The sequence below is a fragment of the Haliaeetus albicilla genome, chromosome 8 (assembly GCF_947461875.1).
Source record: "Haliaeetus albicilla chromosome 8, bHalAlb1.1, whole genome shotgun sequence".
In the NCBI taxonomy this organism is placed as follows: Eukaryota; Metazoa; Chordata; class Aves; order Accipitriformes; family Accipitridae; genus Haliaeetus; species Haliaeetus albicilla.
Window position 1 is genome coordinate 43,673,371 of NC_091490.1, and position 19,637 is coordinate 43,693,007.

Below are 19,637 nucleotides of genomic sequence, written 5' to 3' on the forward strand. Positions count from 1 at the left end.
ATCACTGCAGAAATCCCTTGTCTCCGTTAATAAAAACACATAGAAGGGAGAAAGAATGAATCAAGCTTATTTAGCCACAAGCGAATACAATACTTCACTCGCTCCGCAGCCTTGTGTGCTGTTCAGAGACTCTGGATGGGATTGTAGTGTATTTTTTAAGGTAAAAAAGGCATCACACAAACATCTGCTCATCAGCCCCCTGCCCTCCCCACACCTCAGCACATTCACTTATGTCAATACAGCTTATACCATGCTCGTATATTTTAAAAGGACCTGTTTATAAGCTTCGGCTCTAAATACCCAAAACAGAGTTGAAAGCTAGAAGAAAACTGGAAAACCATAACCTCTGTAGAAGCAAGTTAACCCAAACTGGAACAAATGACAGGCACCGATACAGGAACCAACGTGATTTTCTGGCTGCCCATTTTATTGCATTCAGCAGTAGGGGACAGGCAACAGGAAATTTGTATCCCATGATAAGCTCACTTACAGAGGGATTAGTGGAATTTTACCAGTTTTCTAAGTCATTTACACAAATACACGAACCACCATGCTGGCATTGCTTGTCAAACATCATGCCGCTCGTTGGCTATGGCACAGTGACAGCATGAGGAAAACTCTGGGCCTTAGCCGCAGATGTTTTATATGGCTTGGCTTTTAACTCACAGCTGCAGAAACCCTTTCAACACACTGCTCTACCCCTGCAAGAAAAATTAAGAGTTTGTGCTAAGACCTAACTTATAACAAACAAAGCAGAGCACACCCTTGCATACATGGTTGGCATCCCCCACTGAAAGAGGCAATGGATTTTGACATCTTTAAGAAAACTTAATGACCACTGATATTAAGTCTCATGGAAAGATTTCTATTGACCTCCATGTTTGCAAAAACCCTTTTACATTTAAAATGACTCAGAAGCCAAGTCCAGCCTAGCTGTGTGCCCTTAAATCCCAATTTGCTTTCCTGCAATTTCACCCTAATTGCATTTGATAGAAAATGGACAAACAATATTTCTATTCTGCTAGAAAAAGATGTGCTACCTGCCCAGCTGTGCTACTACTGACAAACTACAGAAGGCCACTTTTATCACTGAAACAGTGCCTTTTAGTGACCAAGCCTGGATGAAGATTACAGAAGAGACTCACCCAAGGTGTGCATACCTGGCATTGCAATGCGTTAATCCCTGGCTAATTAACATCTTCATTCAGCAGCTGAAGTTATGAGGAACACATTACCTGTGCATTTAAAAGTTACAGATTACATACGCACATCCTTAGTGCCACACACTGTCAGCTTCTACAGCTCATCCTATTTCCCCTCCTTGCCCATTCCAATGTTTACTCCAGTATTTCTTGCTTAGGAACTATACTTTAATTTTGAAAATACAACCTGATAATTTTATTATATTTTTCATCTTAAACCCCCTATATTAAGGTTAGCAGTAATACACTCGAGCTGCTTAAAAACCTCTGGACTTAAGTCTCGAACTTAAAACTCCAGGCTACACGTTCAACTCTTAGCTTGTCAAAAGCTAGACATCAAACAAGATAAGGATAATATACTGTATAATGTAGAAAGAAAAACACAAAACTAGCCACCTAAATACAAGTTTTATTTCTTCAAAATCTAATTGCAAGTCCTGTTTACAGCACTGAAGGCAGGCAGCTACGGGGATGGGTCAGGCTTTGCCAGCAACACGAGATCAAGTCTCCAGAGAACTATTGTCAAGCTTCTGAAAGAAAGGGGTGAAATAAAACAAAAATATTTGTAAAACGTAATGGGATTTTTTCCACCACCACTGGAGAATGTTTTTCAGGCAGTTAGCCAGCACCACTTCAAAGAGTAAAAAAGCATGTGGTTTTTGCACAGCTTTGTACTTTAATATTAAACACCAAAAAAAAAAGCTGGGCTCAGTGAGGCAGCCAGGCAACAGTCACTTTGATGCAGGAGAAAGTACGTCAATCGGCTGCATCACTGCAGCGGTTCCGGGGTCGGGGAACCCTCCTACAGCATCTCCCTGCCCACGCAGCGAGCACCATGTACCGCTCCCCTCCGCAGCACGGCGGGCCCAGCGAGAGGAGGGGGAGGAAGACAAAAAAACCCAAGACATCGTTTTTCACTCCAGCAAAAGGACAAAGCTGAGTCAGATGCTAACTCACAGGCAGCTTTTTGTAAGGTGTGGAGGTAACGCTGCAAAGGCTGGAGCCATCCCACAGCGGGGTCGGGACGAGGCACATGCTGCCGGGCTGCTCCCCGTTCTGCTGCCAGCCAGAGGGAGGAAGGATGTCCCTGCAAGAGCTTGAATCATAGAATCGTTTAGGTTGGAAAAGACCTTTAAGATCATTGAGTCCCCCTGAAGATGATCATCCCCTTGAAACGGGGATGCAAACAATCTCATTTCAATCTCATTTCTCTCAAAGATCCTTAGGAAGAGGTGGTCCCGATGCAGCAATTCACCCACTCTTGCTCAGGCATCGTAAAAAAAAACCCAAACAATCGGAGTAAGCCAGGCAAAGCACATTTACAGCAGTGGTGTTTGTGCTGCAACACACCGGACTTTCATGCAATTTCATTTTAATACAGGACCATTAACTACACGTTATGGGCTTGTTTTGCAACTGGCTCCTGACTGTCTGTAGAATTTAATTTAGACATATGAAAAAGACAGGTCTTAACTAAACAAGAAGTGCAATTTCTAGCAGCCCTGTTTTGCTATGAAAGCTAATTGTCAATTCCTCAAATTCCAAGTAGTTAAAAACTGGACTTCGGTCTTACTTGCCACTGTTTAACCTGTTCAAGTCTGGTACTAACCTAGCTATATCCAAAAGGACCCAGACCTAAAGCTTATTGCACTATGGCTCTCCAGCCCTGCTTCTCCTCTTTCTGAGCAGGTTTTCAAATCCCTGCAGCAGGTTACCACAGGGCAAACCAGGACAGCAAGGCTTCCAAAGCATAAACTGTCAACTAACTCCATCAGCACCTCGCACAACGGGAACCCAACTCAACCCCGCTGCAGATACTACTAAAAGCCTGATGTTATTGCTGAGAAGTTTGATTTATACCAGGCTCATCTCAGAAAAGCCAAGAGAAAACCCTGCAGATTTCTCAGTTCTCCTTCCACTGCAGAGAGCACCACACACAACATTCCTGAAGGACTTGCAGCAAAAAGCGGGAATTAAGAAACATGACATGCAGGCCCACGCTGCCTCATCAGTGGCAGGCAGAGGTTATTCCTAGCAGCTAGCTGAAGTTAATACGGTTTATTTAAAAAAGGGAAAGTCCTCATGCTATATGAGAACCTCAAATGACTGCTGCTATTTGCCTAAAGTTTCCCTTTCACACTAAGATTAATTAGACAGTGCTGCACCTGCCTGGAGTCTCCTATACTAAAAATAAAGGAAAGAAACGCAGGATTTAGTATCTTGTGAAAAATGCCTCTTTGGGTTTGCCGGGGTGGCCAAAAGCTGCTTTGATATCAGTTGCTACGATTGCTAAAAAAAGACAGCTAGGGAGAACGAGTATAGTCCTTGGCATCGTGCGTCTCCTCCTCCTCCCGCAGGTGGCCGGGATCCAGCCCCGGCACGCAGCCGCCCCACAGCCCTCCCCGGTGCTGGCTGGTGAGCGGTGCCGGGTTTTGCCGTTCGGCATCTGAAGCAAGTGAGTCGCACTGCCGCCTCCTCGAGCCCCGAAAAACCTGGACCGTGCGTGCAAGCTCTCCTCCCCGCTGCACACAGGGTCGGTGTTAAGGTTTTGGTGTGAAAGGGGCAAGAAAAATCCCCCCCCCATCTGATTGCAGCATTGGAGGGGTTGAGTGAGAAGTATGGTTCATGGGACTTTAAAAGACCCCTCCCCTAAGCAATGGAATGGTTTTAAATAGGATCATTCCAGCTGCTGCATGATATTCCTTCACTCTTTCCTGGGAACCTATTATTCTGGAAACTGCCAAAGATACAGCAGAGACTGCTGGGGCCACGCTGCAATAGGCAGCGCCCAGTGACTGGTGTGATGCTCGGAGCACCCTCAGCTCCTAGCAGTTGCTCCAGAAAGGCAGAACCCGCTTTGCCACTCAAACCCCTTACGTTCATCCAATGGTTTTCAAAGTCATGAATAAAGTTAAAAACAAAAGGAGAAAGTTCATTTTACCCTGCACTTACTCATTTTGTAAAAGTTGTGCTTACAGAGACAGAGCTTTTACGAGATGAGAGCAAAACTGTTTGCAAGGGTGCAACTTTTCGGTGAAATTTCAGTATTACTCAGAAAAGAGTCTTACACATCATCTTGACAGAGCTTGTATAAGCTCTTAGTGACAGCAAAGGCAGGAGGATGTTTTAGCAATGGTGTGGGGAAAAAGGAGGAGCTATGACCTAATTTAGTAACTGAACTACGACCTGCAAGTTGACGAGTGGCTAATTGATGGAAGAAAGGCAACGTGCCTGTTCCAGAGCACCAATACTTCCTATTAAGTAGGAAACGCTGAAGAAGGAAAGGTAAAAGCAACTGCAGAATATGACAATGAGAAACTAGGTGGATTAGTCACTGAAGACTAGTAACACAAATAAATCCAGCGTGTGCATTCATTCATCCCCTCCTCCAAGGGCTTTGGGATGCTGCAGATGTTACACGCAGAGCGGCTCGACATTAAGTGTGAAATGAGGTAAATCCAATTCTCACAGGGAGAATGCTATCACTCTGACAGCACATAAATCCCACGGACTGGAGCTGGAAATGCCAGGAGAAATGACTGGGTCACTAGAAAGTGAATTCAACACCACCGCAGAAGACAGTGACAGACTTTCGGCGAGCTCCTTACCAAGGCTGTTGATCTGGGTCAATGGCTAGACGCATGCAAAGGAAAGATTGGCCTGTTTTTACTTATTAAAGTAGAAGGAAATGCTTCCATAAATAGGAACTAGAGGAATCAGTACTGATGGCATTTGCTCTGCCTTCATTCATCCGCAGAAGATGTAAACACCGAATTTTACTCTTGACTGATGGACAAAACAAGCCCTGAAAATCCCTCCAAGTTGTATGGGAAGGAAAGTGGTATGGTGTGGTGTGTTTTTTTGTAACCAGAATAGAAAGAGGAAAAGTGGCCAAATTCCTGAAAAAAAATGAACATTCACCTAGAAAAGACTGTTTTTAAACACTGGCTTGAGCCCAGCCTGCTTTCCAATTGTCCATTCACCTCCAAAATGCCCTCAAGGTCCCCAGTACAGGAACTGATTCACAGTGACTGCAGGGCAGCAGGTCAAGGATCACAGGCAAGAGCAGCCTATTGCTAACTTTCTCCTACTCTTCAGCAAGCTGGGTTTTTTTTACTATAATGTCCCACACACCAGCTCCTGGCTTGCTTCTGAGTGAGCCCAAAAAAGGGGGGGGAGGGAGGACAAGTTTGGAGCAGGCTGGAGACAGGAGAAGTTACTTATCCTGAAGACCCATCAGGGTTTAAGGCAGCACATCTATGGCTCAAGCACTCTCTATTCAACAAAACTTTAAAATAACATGAAGTGGTCTAGCAGTAAAATCCACAAATACTGCTAGCTTGCATGCCCAAAGCCGGTGGGTTTACCAGCCATGGCTCAGACCTGACAATTTGACATGTCTGATAGCAGCAGATCTGCTGCTTGCAAACAGTCCTCAGCTTGCACTCAGAACACTCTGCATGCACTTAAAATTTTTCAAAAAGGGACTAATTACACATGCCTCTGCAGTTAGAAGTACATACAAACTAGCCCAGCTGTAGTATGACCAGCCTGGTCACAGAAGAACAAAGGCAATAACTGCAGGACAACAGGGAGCACTGGCAGAGGGAGAAGAAAGCAGAGAAGACTCATTAAACCACTCAGAGAATTGTGACACATCTCATGCTGCCGCCCACACAGCAGGCAAACAAAATAAAACAAGTTATTAATGAAAAAGAACAGCTGATACTATAGTGACCTGACCACAACTTGCAGGGGACAGAGCAGCTGAGCTGCATTCCAGGTGCCAGCTGCTGGCCACAGCACCTCCAGCTCCTCCACCAGTTTAATCTCCAAAGCCTTGGTCTCTCATGCCCAGACCTGGCAGACTCAGCTCTAAACTCAATTTGTCCTACAGATTACTCTACAGTCGAGCCTTGCGAGCACACACGTCCTTTGAAGATAAACACTGCTTCTACCCAGTGAATCAGCATAAGCCAGCCCAGCTCTGAGCACTACGGTGGAACAGAGTCTCATTTTCTGAAATGTCAGAGTAGGAGTCTGCAGCTCATTAGTGCCAGCTCCAGCGCTGAAGATGCAGTGTGGTAGCATGCCTTGAGGAATTAAATAAGGTCAGTCCCAAATTTAGGGATTGACTGCTAATGTGTCTTAAATGCAGTTTGTTAAAAATAAAGGGTTTATTTTGATATGGCATACAGCACATTGCATCATCTGGGGTGTGCGGCGAGACAGATGGTAAGAATAAGACAGAGCCTTCCCTTCACAGCATTTGCTACCATGTTAGGAGCCTCTTCAAATGACTGTTCAGTAAGTTTTCCAGAGGCTGTTTAAGACAAGAGAGATTGAGAAGTAGATGATCAGCACTCCATTAACTAACATTTTAAAGGACCTGACAGCACTAAGAACAGGCATACCATAACTGTAAGTCTTACAGTATTTTTTAATTATTGTTGTTAATATTAGATAACTTGCCAACCAGTTGCTGACACTTAGGACGGGACAGCAGGTTCCCGGCTTTGCAGGAATCCTGTAAGTCTCCTATTACCCCCCAGTCACGTACTTCATCAACACCAGCCCTAACTGCTCCTCCAAGACAGCGCATTAAGGTAAACAACATCTTAAAAGCCACTTTGAACCAATGTTGCACACTTCTAATGTCAAGTACCTCAGTCCTCAAAGAACATCACTGAAAAACAGCATGCCACTACCTCACTCCCACCAACAGCACATTAAGATTTGGCTGCCAACCTAAAATTGTTGGCAATTTTACAGCAGCAACAAGACGATAAAATGCCTGCTCAAATCCATGAGCGATGGACAGGTGCAGTAATATTCGGTTCAGGATTACGAGTAGAAAAACTGCAATACATATGTGGCAAAGCCAGCCAGCTTTTAGCTAATATTCTCCTGGAGTGAAAAAACCCAAGTCAGTAGACCTATAGAAACTGGAGGAAGTGTATTTGAAGGCAACATCATCCCAAAGTTAAAAGCAATAAATGGCTAAAGCTCCATATGAGCCTCTTGGCTCCTATATAGCCTGGAGGTCCAGATAGAGCATCTGAGATAATTACAAAAAGCTCCACTTCGCCTCTGGAGCCGCAGAAGCAAGGGAGAGCTCAGCGTGCCGCACGGCTTCCCGCTGGGGCTTTGGCTCACCACTGATGACTGTGGTCCATAAAAGCCAGCGGAGCATCCTGCTGAGCCATCCCCACCACCCAGGGGAAGGCCTGCGAAGATACGACTGCCTCTTGCAGTTGCTGCGGCCGTATGTTTGCAGCATTAATGCAATAAAAGACCATGCAACGCGCTCTCCTTCTAACAGGTTTCCTTCCAAATTAACAAATGTCTTTAAGTACCGGGAAAGAAGCATCACCAGATTACGGGAGAGCCAGTTCTGCACGTACAGAATGCAAAAATTACAGTTCCTTGAAGATATCTCAGAAGTGCTGGAGGAGTGCAGAGAGAGGCTGCTTTAATTGCTTTAACCCACTGTGCAGTATCTCTGTAGCAAATACTACTTCCTAAGGGTTCAAATCTGAAGTACAGTAGCTGTCCAAAGCTATTTGCAAGTTTATTGTAAACAAGTGCTACTTCTCAGGCCTCTACTTCAAGCAAGATAAAGCATGGCAATTAAGCTACAACTTCTGTGCCAAAACAAGATAAACTAATTTTCTACTGAAATTCTGCAGAACTACCCCAAACTCCTGGAAGAGCAGCCTGGGGCATGGGCAGAGAAGCGAGTGGGCTGCAGGGTGCGATGCTGCTCCAGTGTGACAGCCTTCACCGGTGCTCACGCTTCCAGCCATCAGCAGATGGGGGGTTCTTCCCTCTTCCTTCAGGGAGGAATTCAGGACCCAGTGCTCAGAGCACAAGTTGGCTTCCATGTTCATCCTGCAATACCCGCCTGCACATGCCTGTAGACATGCTGCTGGTAGTCTTCTCCAGTGAGGCTTGGCTTTAAAAGCTTGGGAGCAGTATTAAGTGAAGGGCTATCATGAAAGTAGAACTCAAATTAAACCTCTGATGCAGCTTCACATGGGAAAAGCTACATGCTGTATTAATTTATACGCGGCACCCAGGCTGCTGGGAGAGTGACTCATCCTTTGCACGGAAGCCGTCTGTCCAGTGAACTCATGGGATGTGTGGAAGCCACCAGTGGTTCATGTTCAGCTCCCATCCACTCTGCACAGGACTTGGGTTGCAGCTCAGCAGCTATCTCCATCTTCTGACACATCTTCCAGGTACACCAGACGATCTAATTCAAAAGCACTGTTGCGTTTGAGCAAACATCTCGTGCGTGAACCCAAAATGAGTTATTAGTTCAAGGCATCTCAGACCATTAGGTAGACTGAAGTTATGGATGGGTTAAGACTAGAGGAAAACTTGAGTAATTTATCATGCTCCGAAAGCGTCCTGCTGTGTTTACAATTAAAATACCACAGGAAAAAAACACTGTCCACAGAAAGGGGAAGAGATTTGTAATTGTTTCATATGCCTTGAACCCCTCCTGGCCTTGAATCCTTCGGCCAGACGCTGCATTCAACAGGTTAATGAGCTGGAGAGCTCATCAAAGGACAGATGTTTATTCCCCCTTTAATTTCTCTTCAAGTCACAAATGCTCACAAATATTTATCTACAGAAGTCATAGCACTAATCCCATCTCCTTCCTAGCTTTTAAGTTTAGTGATCAAAGTTGTACAATTTGTTGAAGACTGTATTTCAATTTCAGTTAGTGGTCTCTTCTAAAGAATAATAAAAAAAGCATTTTTCATAGGGGAAATTAAGAGAAAATGGGCATGTTCTAGTGAAAATTAAAAGGCACATCAAAGCGAAACCAGGCAGCTTAATTTCACACCATCTATTCCTAAAAAGGATGACTGTAGGCAATCCCCTTTCAACAAAGGACTTTGCTTTCCCAGAACAGCATTTCGAAGCACTGCCTGATCTACGTCCCCACCCACGCAGATACCCCTGGCTTCACATAAGAGTACCAGTTTGCGTGGAAACTCCTCTACGTGCACCCCAATCCTCTTCAAAAACAATCTCAAGAGCAACAAGCGAATCCCACCTGCGTTCCCACCCCTCGGTGGCACAAGGAAAACGGAAGCCGTGACAACCAAGGCACTTGCTCAGAAGGTGGCCCTGGGAAAGGGCTTTGTTTTGTTTTCCCCTGCCCCTCGACCCTTAGCTGACCACAGCTGGAAACACACAGCTTTTGAGGTCTGACTTGATTATCAGAGCTCAGTTGCATTTCACTGTTAACTATGCAAGCCCTATACGGGACAAGTGCATCACTGAAACTTCAGCTGATAAATAAATTAGGTTAAAATCCAGTGTATGGTGTGGTAAACATTTCCTAACTATTATTAGCCAAAGGAAAGAGTGTGACTGAGCTCCTGTAACAGTCAACATTGGCTGCTTCCACCTGTCCTGCTGCCAGGGGTTTAGTTTGCTGCCAGGGGACACACGGTACCTTCACTGGACAGCTGCACCAGGATGACAGGCCACTGCCGTAATGGAGTATATTAAAATTCAGTGCTGTGAGCCAGACAAGCATGTGCAGGATGTCTTCAACAACAAACCGCCACTGGGTGCTGCAAGCACGCAGAGATGGTTCAACTATCGAACCCAAAGCACTAGAGGTGCATTGGGGGCACGCCGCTCCTCGAGCTCAGGGAACTGAGAATCTGCAGAGTTTTCCAGTCCGTTTATCAGAGATGCTCCTCTTCCCTCCTCTGCTTCCAAAGAAGTCTAAACTGGATTTCTTAAGAAGCAAAAGGCCAAACTTCCCCACACGAGGGCAGCAATTAGGACGTTATTAGAAATGCCTTCTGAGATGACTGTTCTCTCCTTCCCCCCCTCTCAGTGCACACTGATCCTGGGGAGTTGTTTGTCTCCACTCTCCATTTGTCATCCTCACTCAAAGAGCACATGAGTCAGACTGTGCACCACAGATGCTGCTGATAAGCGCACACTCCATTTGGGAATATTAGCAACCCTGCAGAACAGAGACAGCTAAAAAAACAAATCCCCATCTACTGACTCCCAATCAACTATGCCAGTAAGTGCCTGGTAAATGTCACTGGCTTTACACTTTGTATAAACATCAATCTTTGGATGGTCCAGATTGACTCAACTCCTGCAAGATCGAAGCACACACCTTATAAAAAGGGCTGCAACCGAGCTGCACCTTCAGCACGGAACAATCAGTGCCCGTCCCAGGGGTGCTCACCGTAGTTCTGTCCCAACAAATACCACAAAGATGAAAAAGGAGATACGTAACTTATTTTCGCGCAGCAATCTTACATAGGCTGGATTTTTGCTATGTGTAATTTTCCAGAGCAGCAAAAGTGAAGCAATCACATGGACCAGTCATAGCAGAGAGCTCAAGCCCTGGCGAGCTGGAAGCTCGACCCCAGAGACCAGCAGCTTTGCTCTGGAAAAGGGATCTGATGAGCTTCAGTAAAACAGCACCGACTATAGGTGCTCTCACCACTGGTTTGGAATCAGTTTACCGTAACAGAATTAAACTAGATAAAAGGAAACACTTCAGTGCATGTATACAATCCCACTAAATAAAACTATGCATGATTAAAAAGCCATCAGCTTCAGTGCTGATAAACCTCGGTGGGCCCTGACTGCACTGTCACCCTCTCACTGCAGCCCTTGGCACATCTTAATGCTCCTTTCAGGCACATCTGGAGAACTATCCTATTATCTACAAAAAAACCCAAAACAAAAACCAAGAAAACACACAGTGACCTAGTTCAAAGTGTACAACTTGTCTATTTTCAATAGAGCAGAGCCAGCTGCAGTGCAGACTGTCCTGACCAGAGGCAGAACAAAGTCCTCCTCCGTCGGCACACAGCACCGGGCTCTGTGCAACAAGCTGCTCCTTCTGCATCAGCCTGTTCTGCTTGTGCCAAATTGTTCTTTGTAACACTCACAAACTGGTTCTGCAGAATCCTACAATTAGAACAGCACCACGTATACAAATGCCACGGATTAAGGATCAAGAGCTCTTCTACTCACAAGAGTTTTTTTAAATCTCAGATTAATTTGCATGTAGTGTGTTTTGAAGCCATGAACTTAAATGAAGGAATGGAGGAGTTTCCAACAAAAACGGTCAGTCTCATTACATACAGCCTCTGTAGTGCTCAGGCTGCATCAGCCTAAAGATCCACTGTGCAAAGCTGCTCATCCTGGATAGCAGCCAGCAGGAGAGGAAGGAAAATGTGCAAGAAACCAGGCAGTCCAGCTGGGCCACAGCTACTGTTTTTACAGTTTCTAAAGCTCCAGGACTTAAAATGATTTGAGGCTCTTCCCTTATCACCACTGTATCTCATCTGTTCCTTCCAACACAGGAAACCGGTTATACAGCACTCACTCTGTGCCAACAGCCAGACAACACTCATCTGGAATATTAACCTGTCCTAGAGGTCTGAGTGTGCTGAAAAGGCCAATATAACTGAGAAATGCTGAAGGACCGTAGAGGCAACACCACCATAGAAAAGCAGTGAATTGCAGATCTTCGTTTACCCACCTGCACTCCTAGCTACCACCTTCCCTCCCCATGTGCTCTACTACAGTTATCTCCTCCGTTCTCTGGAAACAACGGGAACTGGAGCTGCTACTGCTCGCGTCAGGTGCTGCAACTGCATTGACTGCATCTGAGATCAGATCTGTGTCTAGCAAAGTGTCATGACAAAGGAGTGCAGACAGCAGATTGTCTGCAGACCGAGATCTGCGGCTGTTCTCCTGCCTGAGCAGGAACGGGTCAGGAGAAAAGAGGAAAGATCAATTCTAAAGGAACACTTTTCCAATTAACAAAAACTCATCAGCAAATCTCATGAGTTTGACATACAATCTCTCTCCATCAGTATCTAAACAAAATATTTCTCCTGTAGATACTAATTTAAGAACATAAAGGACTTGAAATCAACTTGTACTTTCTAAATCTTCTGCAGCTCCAGGTCAGTGGAGGTGGACACAGCAAGCAGCCAGATGTAAGCATCACTAGGTGTCAGGTACATAGTGCTGCCATATAGAGAAAACAGAATATAGTCTGTTGAAAAGGAGAATGTCAGGTACATCCAGGTAACAGGCAGAAGCATCTGTGCCGTGTCTAGACGTCCTTTACACAGACAGCAACCTTGGGTTCTGTGCAGCCTCCACATGAACCTCTGTAACAACTAGTGAAACACAAGCAGTGTCCTGGTAAAAAGTATTAAAAGCTTCTTTTAGATATAACACGATGAATTGTTATTAAGTATCCTGGAAAGGGAATGATGGACAAAATAGACATAAACTAGTCTTTACATGACTTAAGTCTTGAACATACAGAAGAGGATGGAAACATCTTGCTTTACAGATTTGTAATAGTGTACCTCTGGAAGAGGCTGTCATGTTTCAGGAAGCATGAAATGTTTGATCAGAAACTGAATCGGATTCACTGTTTTTGTGCTGCTTCCTGCACCCTGCCAGACAGGACCGGGGCAGGCAGCAGGATTATCTTACCTTGACAAAGAGCGGCCCCGTCAACTGCACATAACAGTATGCATGAGGAATAGCTCTCTCAAGGTGGGAAAGGGGTGGTTTTACAGATGTTTAGGCAGGCCGTGGTGTGTACAAACAAATCAAAGCACAAGCCAGGTATACTTTGAGGCAGCCTCTTCTGCTGTACCCCAAAGTACCTGGAGCTAACTTCCATTGCTCACCACCGCTGCTCTTGCAAAAGAGATACTTGTAAGTCATCACAGATCTGTGCACTTTCCTAGACATGTGGAAACCAAGGTTTCGGTTTTGGTGTCTTAACTGAATATTAGGAACAAGCACAGTGCCTGGCTACTGAAACTAAGGTGCATTGGTAAGCGACTAAGCATGTGGCTTGGGCTTTGGCTCATTGTATCAGCAAGAGAAGTGTGGTTTGTTATTTCCTCTGGGCATAGCCTAACACTGCCACTGAACGGCTACGGCCTGACAAATGGCCCCGTAGTCACCTGGATAAACAACAGAAGCTCCCATGGCCATCGGTGTGTGCTGCTATTGCTGTCAGATCACTGGTCTAAGGCTCTATAGCTTTTACTGGGGGAAAAACAGCACTATCTGGGAATCAGCATCCATCATAAGACAGATTCAATAGCAGCAGGTACAGCAAAAAAAAAAAAAAGGCAAAATATCAAAGGTTAATGCATCGCAGATCTGCACCAAGAACATGTTTGTCACCTCTCCAGGTCTATTACAACCCTAGTAAGGGTGAGACAGGCTAAGTATGTCCATGAACTTGAGCAGAAAAAACTCACCATCAGCACAGCCATGTGGTTAGTCTTCACTGTGCTATAACTTTGTCTTGTAAGGACAAAATATAATCTGTTGGACTCACTTCCTATGTGGAAGATAGCTTGTGTCTACCCTCTGGCTATTTTCACCAATGAATGCAAACAACTCTTAATTAAAAGCACCGGAGTTAAGTCTTCGTCACATTTTAAAAGAGGCAAAACCAGGAATGTAGCACACTTGAGTCATACAGCAGGTTGTACAGCATTGTACCACCAAAAGTAACCCCACAGGTCTCCTAATTTTCCTTTCCAAATAATAAATGTTTATGATAAATGTATCAGCTGCTTTTGGCTTGTTTGGCAGCTAGATCCTTGGTTCAAGATTAGGTCGAACACATGGAAGCCTTTCGGTTACCTTCCTCCACCTCAAGCTTGGTATTACTTCTGTGCCTGCTTACACAGGACACCCTTTCTTGCACAACAGCTTTCAGTCTTGAGAATTCGAGTTTTGCTGGATGTTTGTGGGTCCCACCACCAGCTGTCACCTCTTTAGGAACGCAAAAAAAACCCATAACAAATTTGCAGTTAGAGAACAAATCTTGAAATCAGACACTTGCAAAAGCATGCAGAGCTAAGATCTTACAAAAATGTTAGAAGTGGGCTCTCAACAGCAAAATAATTATAAATTTATCTTAATAGTACATTAAACCCAGCAACCTCTTTTGCAAAGATGAAGGGCCCCAGGCCTGCTGAACTTATAGCAACACACAAATGCTTTTGTATATTCTGGCAACAAAATAAGTCTCTTTAAAAATACCAGGTATTTCTGGACCATGGAAAACAGAGCTCCCCATCTAATTTATGGCCTTGCTAACAATGTGGGAAACTCATTACAAGAAACAAACAACTGAGGTGTTGCTTGCCACCTCCCACCTATCCCAACAAGCCCTGTCTTAAACTACTTCCCAACTGCTTCTCTCCTCTAGGAAGGTAAATAGCCCGACGACAGGTTGATCCAATACACCCTGTGGGTCCTGCCTCAGGATCAGCCAGCTTGCACACCGCGCTCGAGCCTCGCTGTACTGACAGGGACAAGATCAGTGTGAGCGGGACAGTTCGAGAGAACGCAGCAGAGCTGTTCCCGCACCCCTCATTCCCACGGACAGCAGACTGGCGTACCGTGTCTCACTTCAGCCGACCCTAAAGCATGCAGCAGGACACGGGACAAAGCCTGCAAACCCAAAATGCAACTTGCAGATGGAGCAGCTTGTAGACTAAACACCGCACACAGCAGTTCACACGGGCTTTTTAAATCACCGTATTCCTGTTTCTTGTGAAATGACCTGCAGATGTCATGACAATTCTAAGAAAGCACATAAGCTGGATCAGTAGCATTTCTGAAAAGCTACTTTGCGAGTTCTTCATACATAAGAACATGCTTTTATCAGCTCCAGAAGAGGAAAAAGCTGCCTAAGATGCAACTAACTCATTAGCTTTCCACCTGAAGTCATCCTCGTAAACAACCTGAATATGAAAAACGTTTTGCCTTCAAACTCAAGTATCAATTTGTTGAATCAAGCTGCTCGCTCACATGCCCCTTCACAGAACTTGAGCCGGATTAGAGCACTCAGCCTGTGCTGTGTGCCTGTGTGGAGCCCAGATCTGGATCCTGTGAGCTTAGGGCTCCACGTCAGGGCAGTAAGAGCAATACACAACCACAGTAAAAAGCTATTTCTCAGGCCCTGGCGCTGAACCGAGCTTCAGCAACGGTTGCAGTTCTGAGTATTTTTTTTGCTCTGCTTGGAACCACGTAAATAGCATTTCTGTTTGCCATTAATCCGTTCATGCTTGCGCTTCCCAGAGTAACCACTGCTGGGAACAGACTAGTGTGTCTTCAGATGCCCAGGGCTTTCCCACCATGCCGACCTGCCAGCCCTGCAGAATGTAAAAAAGCCGCCAGCGCAGAAAACAGCAGTGGTGTCACTGGCAGGACAACAGGCAGAGCAGAGACATAGAGGTTACACTGGGGAACACAGAGGAAATTGCTGCAGAAAACAGGAGCAATATGCCAAAGTCTGAACATGGATAATCCTTCTGCAAACAGAACTTTGTGACATACATTTGTAAGCTATTGACTATAAAGAAATTCAGTAGGCTTTTCTGTGAAGCCTCTGTAAACCAGAGATGCTCAGTGATAGGAGTTTCACTTGGGATTTCAGCCAGAGGAGATGGCATGCTGCAGGCATAAACTAATATATTCACCACTAAAATTCTACAGTAGGCACAGAAATAGCTGAAAACATTAAGGAATATTGTTGTTCTAACTCAGACTTACGCTTTGCTACTCCTGCTGACCATTTTAATTGCCAGGTGAAGTATTAAGGCAAAGCATACTCAGGACAATGGCATCTATACCTCTATTAATTTCAGTCTAATATTAAGAAGGAGCAGTGGTGTGAAAGAGCCAAATTATTACAGTCCCTGAACATCTGAGACTGGAGCAAGCCCTGATAGCAATAGGAAGAAAGGTGCAAGGATTAACAGAGACCATTAGCTGCACATCACCTACAACCCGCATTAATTCTGCTATCTGTTAGAGGGAGGAAAAATAAAGCAGTTTGATATTACAAGAGAGAAATCAAACTGCAGAAACGCAGCCATGTGTTCGGAAGTACCAGTTTCATACTTATGAGTTCTGGAAAAGGATGCGGGAACAGCCTCTAGGCAAAAGGTGCTGAAAGAAACAGGGTGTTTAGGCTAGAGTGGAGGGACACTGCACACCTGGAAGGCAACCCACTGTTACCACTGGGCTCCATCAAAACCAGGAGCATCGGGCTGAGGCTGAAACAGATAAATTTGGCTTTGATTGAGAAAAACTGACAGCCAAGGGAATTGCATTCTGGAACAGTTTTTATACAAACTGTTACGGTATATTCACAGGCATCCTAAAGACAAGCAGGATTTTGTCTCTGAAGCACAGTTATCAGAGGCTCCAGGTGGCACAGCCGTAGCAGGGATGGCTGCCACCACGTGCCAACCAGGCACTACCTACCAGCAGGTTTTAGGGTGCTTGGACCTGATCAGCTAGTGACACATCAGAAGCATTAGTAACACAACTGAGTACTAACTGAGTCACCCAACCACAGGAAACTCACCGAGTTCACCACATCTTCTCCCCCTCCCCTCCCATCGTGGGAATGGCAAGGGAGGAGACGTCCAGGAGAGCCAAGCAAGGCAGACAGATGACCTACGGAGCTGGGTAACTGTGCAACATGATTCACACAGCCCCAGCCGTGTGAACGGCCTGTAAGCACATCACTGCTCTTCCCCATCCAACAGTAAACACTGGAACTAAGCCATTTTATTTCTCCTGGGGAGACTCCCAGCGTTGTTTTGGCACAAAGACAACGGAGCAGCCGTTCCCATTCTCCAGCTATGGCCGTTTACTGCAACTCATCTCAAGCTCTCAGCTCACCTCCTGTCCTGCTGCCTTTCAGGGTCCCTGAGGGACCATCACTACCCTTTTTGCCCAAGGTCCAAGCTCTCCAAAACCAACTGTGCTCCTTAAACTGAACTTGTTGGACCTGTGAACCCTATTTCAAGCCATTCTTACCCAGTAATGCATTTCCCAGATGCGATGCTCAAATGGCAACCGGCTAGAAACCCGTCCTGGAGAAGACAGCTGTGAAATCCAGCACCTGACTGTGGGAAAGCAGAGGTCATTCCCCCAAAGCTAGTGAAAACAAAGAGGTGTCAACTCATCTGAAGAACGAATAGCAACATCCATATCAAGAAAGACCAAAGGAAGCATCAGATCAGAGAACAATGGGAAGACAAGAGATCCCACCAGCAAAAATAAATACACTGTGCATATCCCCATGGAATGCATGCAGCTACTCCTCCACTGCAATTGCAGCATTTCAGTCATATCCATCTCGAATTTCACATCACTTCAAGCTATAACAGAGCAGATTTTTGGTGTTGATTGCACTTTCGCACCCTTGCACTCAATCGAGCTAACCATGGGAGATGAGGGCAGATAGCCCTTATTGTTGTCTCGGACACACCTCTGAACCTGAACCCTTGCATCAGTTCTCCCCTCTCCTTTTTCCACGATTCAGCCAAATAGCAGGATATCCTTGGATTGACATGCCAGCTTTGAGGAAGTAAGAGCAGCGGGTGCTTTTAATGGGCATAATGTACTCAGTGCTCCCGGGGTGCACCCTCTCCATCTCGCTGGTCTCCCAGAGGTCTGTGACCATCCCCCTCAAAGGGCTGCATGCATCGCTTCAGGGTACCCAAAAATTCATGGCCCTATAAAAGGCCCCCAGCTCCCAAGGCACGAACTTTCTGTGTAAGTGGAGGGACAGTATCGCATCAAGATGACCCCAGAGCAGTGAAGGAGACAGGTACACAAACAGGCTCCCCTCTGCAAAGCGATGCAGCATGAAATGGCTGGAGGGCAGCCAGGAGCTGGGAATGCATTCAGACAAGACCTACAGCGCTGATAAGTTTGCTGCAGAAGTATGTTTTAGGGGTGACTCATGATGGTGACAGAAGATACCAAATAGTTGTTTGGTATTGGTCTACAAAGCAAATCTATTCTGCTGAACCTAAACATCCAACTAAGCAAACCCTTACTCTGATTTTTTTAGGCAAATATGTTTAACATTAGGGTCTCATAGTCTCTTCTCCTCTGTATACAGAGAAAAATTCACAATCAGGCCACAGTTCACAGAAAATTGAGAGAAGGTGTGTTCACACTGGCAAATTTTAGTCTGATATAAACTTAACTCTGAAGGTGTCAAGAGGTACAAGGAAAGGAGAAAACTGGAAAAAAAAACAAAACAGGTTACAAAGAATCACAGCATCTCAAGGTACCTCTTAGGAGACTGAAATCTGAACAAGGCCACTGGAGAGAGAGAATCGGGATGTTGCCCCAGATCTTTTTTTGACATATTAAACTGGGATTACCTCAATTACACTAAAAAAGTCATACACAGAGACTGCCACGATCTCCAGTTTTCCCTTGCCTATCTGCACACTGTTGATTGTGTCTGATTAAAAATGCAGAAGACTTTTGCACATGCTGCAGAAATTAAATTCTTAGAAAAGTTTTTCAAGCACATAGGAGGGAAGGAAAGCTGGTTTGTAAGTTCATGTGTAGAAAAGGTGAAGAGAAGGGACATCAAAGAATGGTCATCACCGACAAATTACAGACTGTGGGGAGAAACATGGCAACTCAGCTGTCAGCCAGGGACATGAGAGAGACCTTCTGAAAAATCAGGTGTCATTAAGTGGTGCTGGATGAGTGTCTAGCAAATGCTTTGAGCACCTCGCTGAGCTCAAATTAGACGTGGAGAACTATAAGTCCTGCCCTGTTTCAAATGCAATTCAACTTTGAGCAGTGGCTGTTGCATTTAGAAGTGTTTTTTTCAAATACAAGCACTGGAGACAGAGCACAAATTCACCTGTTAGCTTGACTCTGAGTGCGGCAACCCTGGGAAGGTACTGGGGCAGCCTGATTTTGTCCAGCCTTCTTCCAAGATTACAGTGTTCCCCGGCACACTTTCTGAGCAAAGGTTGCTTTAATGCCTGCCTCGGAGAACAGTTAGTCATGTCTAGCTCTGCAGAGGCACACACCATAGTTAAAAAATAAGTGGGTCCTCTGAGTAAGTCACTCTCGCCCTCTGTTTCAGAGCTACGCAGTGAGCCATGAGCAGGGAGAGCCTCGAGGCGAAACCACAGACCTGGAGACTGCAGCCCAGGATCCTACACCAGCTCTGCCACAGCTTTCCTGCGTGACCTCGGAAAAACTGACCTTCTTTTCCTGCAAGGCCACTGTAAATTTTAACAAAGCACTTAGACACAGACAGAAAACAGCATTTGTCACAGAGGAGACAGGATTCTTGTCAATGCTGATAAAGCTGTAAATGTGCTTGCACAACGACCAGCAGCTAACAAGAAATCCTTTGCACAATGCAGAAGTTAACTGTTATTCCTCTACGGATCACCTGTTGCAAGATCTCACATGACACTGCAAAAAGCACTGAGAATTCCAAACCTTTAAAAAAACCACCAAATATTTTGTAAGATACATTCATCATTAGTAGGGAGCTAACTAACAAAAAAACCTGCTCAAGACAACCTAAAGGTT

The 19,637-nt window shown here is 45.2% G+C and overlaps 2 long non-coding RNA genes across 3 annotated transcripts in view; both read right to left on the bottom strand.

Annotated features, from left to right (window-relative positions):
- The window catches only part of LOC138686594 (uncharacterized), a 74,310-nt gene that overhangs the window by 21,290 nt on the left and 33,383 nt on the right, over positions 1 to 19,637 (bottom strand). The window lies entirely within an intron of this gene.
- Positions 1,290 to 18,346, bottom strand: LOC138686595 (uncharacterized). 2 transcript variants are annotated; one of them, XR_011325930.1, is made up of 3 exons: positions 17,094 to 18,346; positions 2,160 to 2,298; positions 1,290 to 1,732 (listed from the first exon to the last, which is right to left on the bottom strand). It is a non-coding gene; the product is annotated as an uncharacterized lncRNA (long non-coding RNA). The 2 variants fall into 2 exon arrangements; XR_011325929.1 differs by lacking the exon at positions 17,094 to 18,346 and adding an exon at positions 9,194 to 9,261.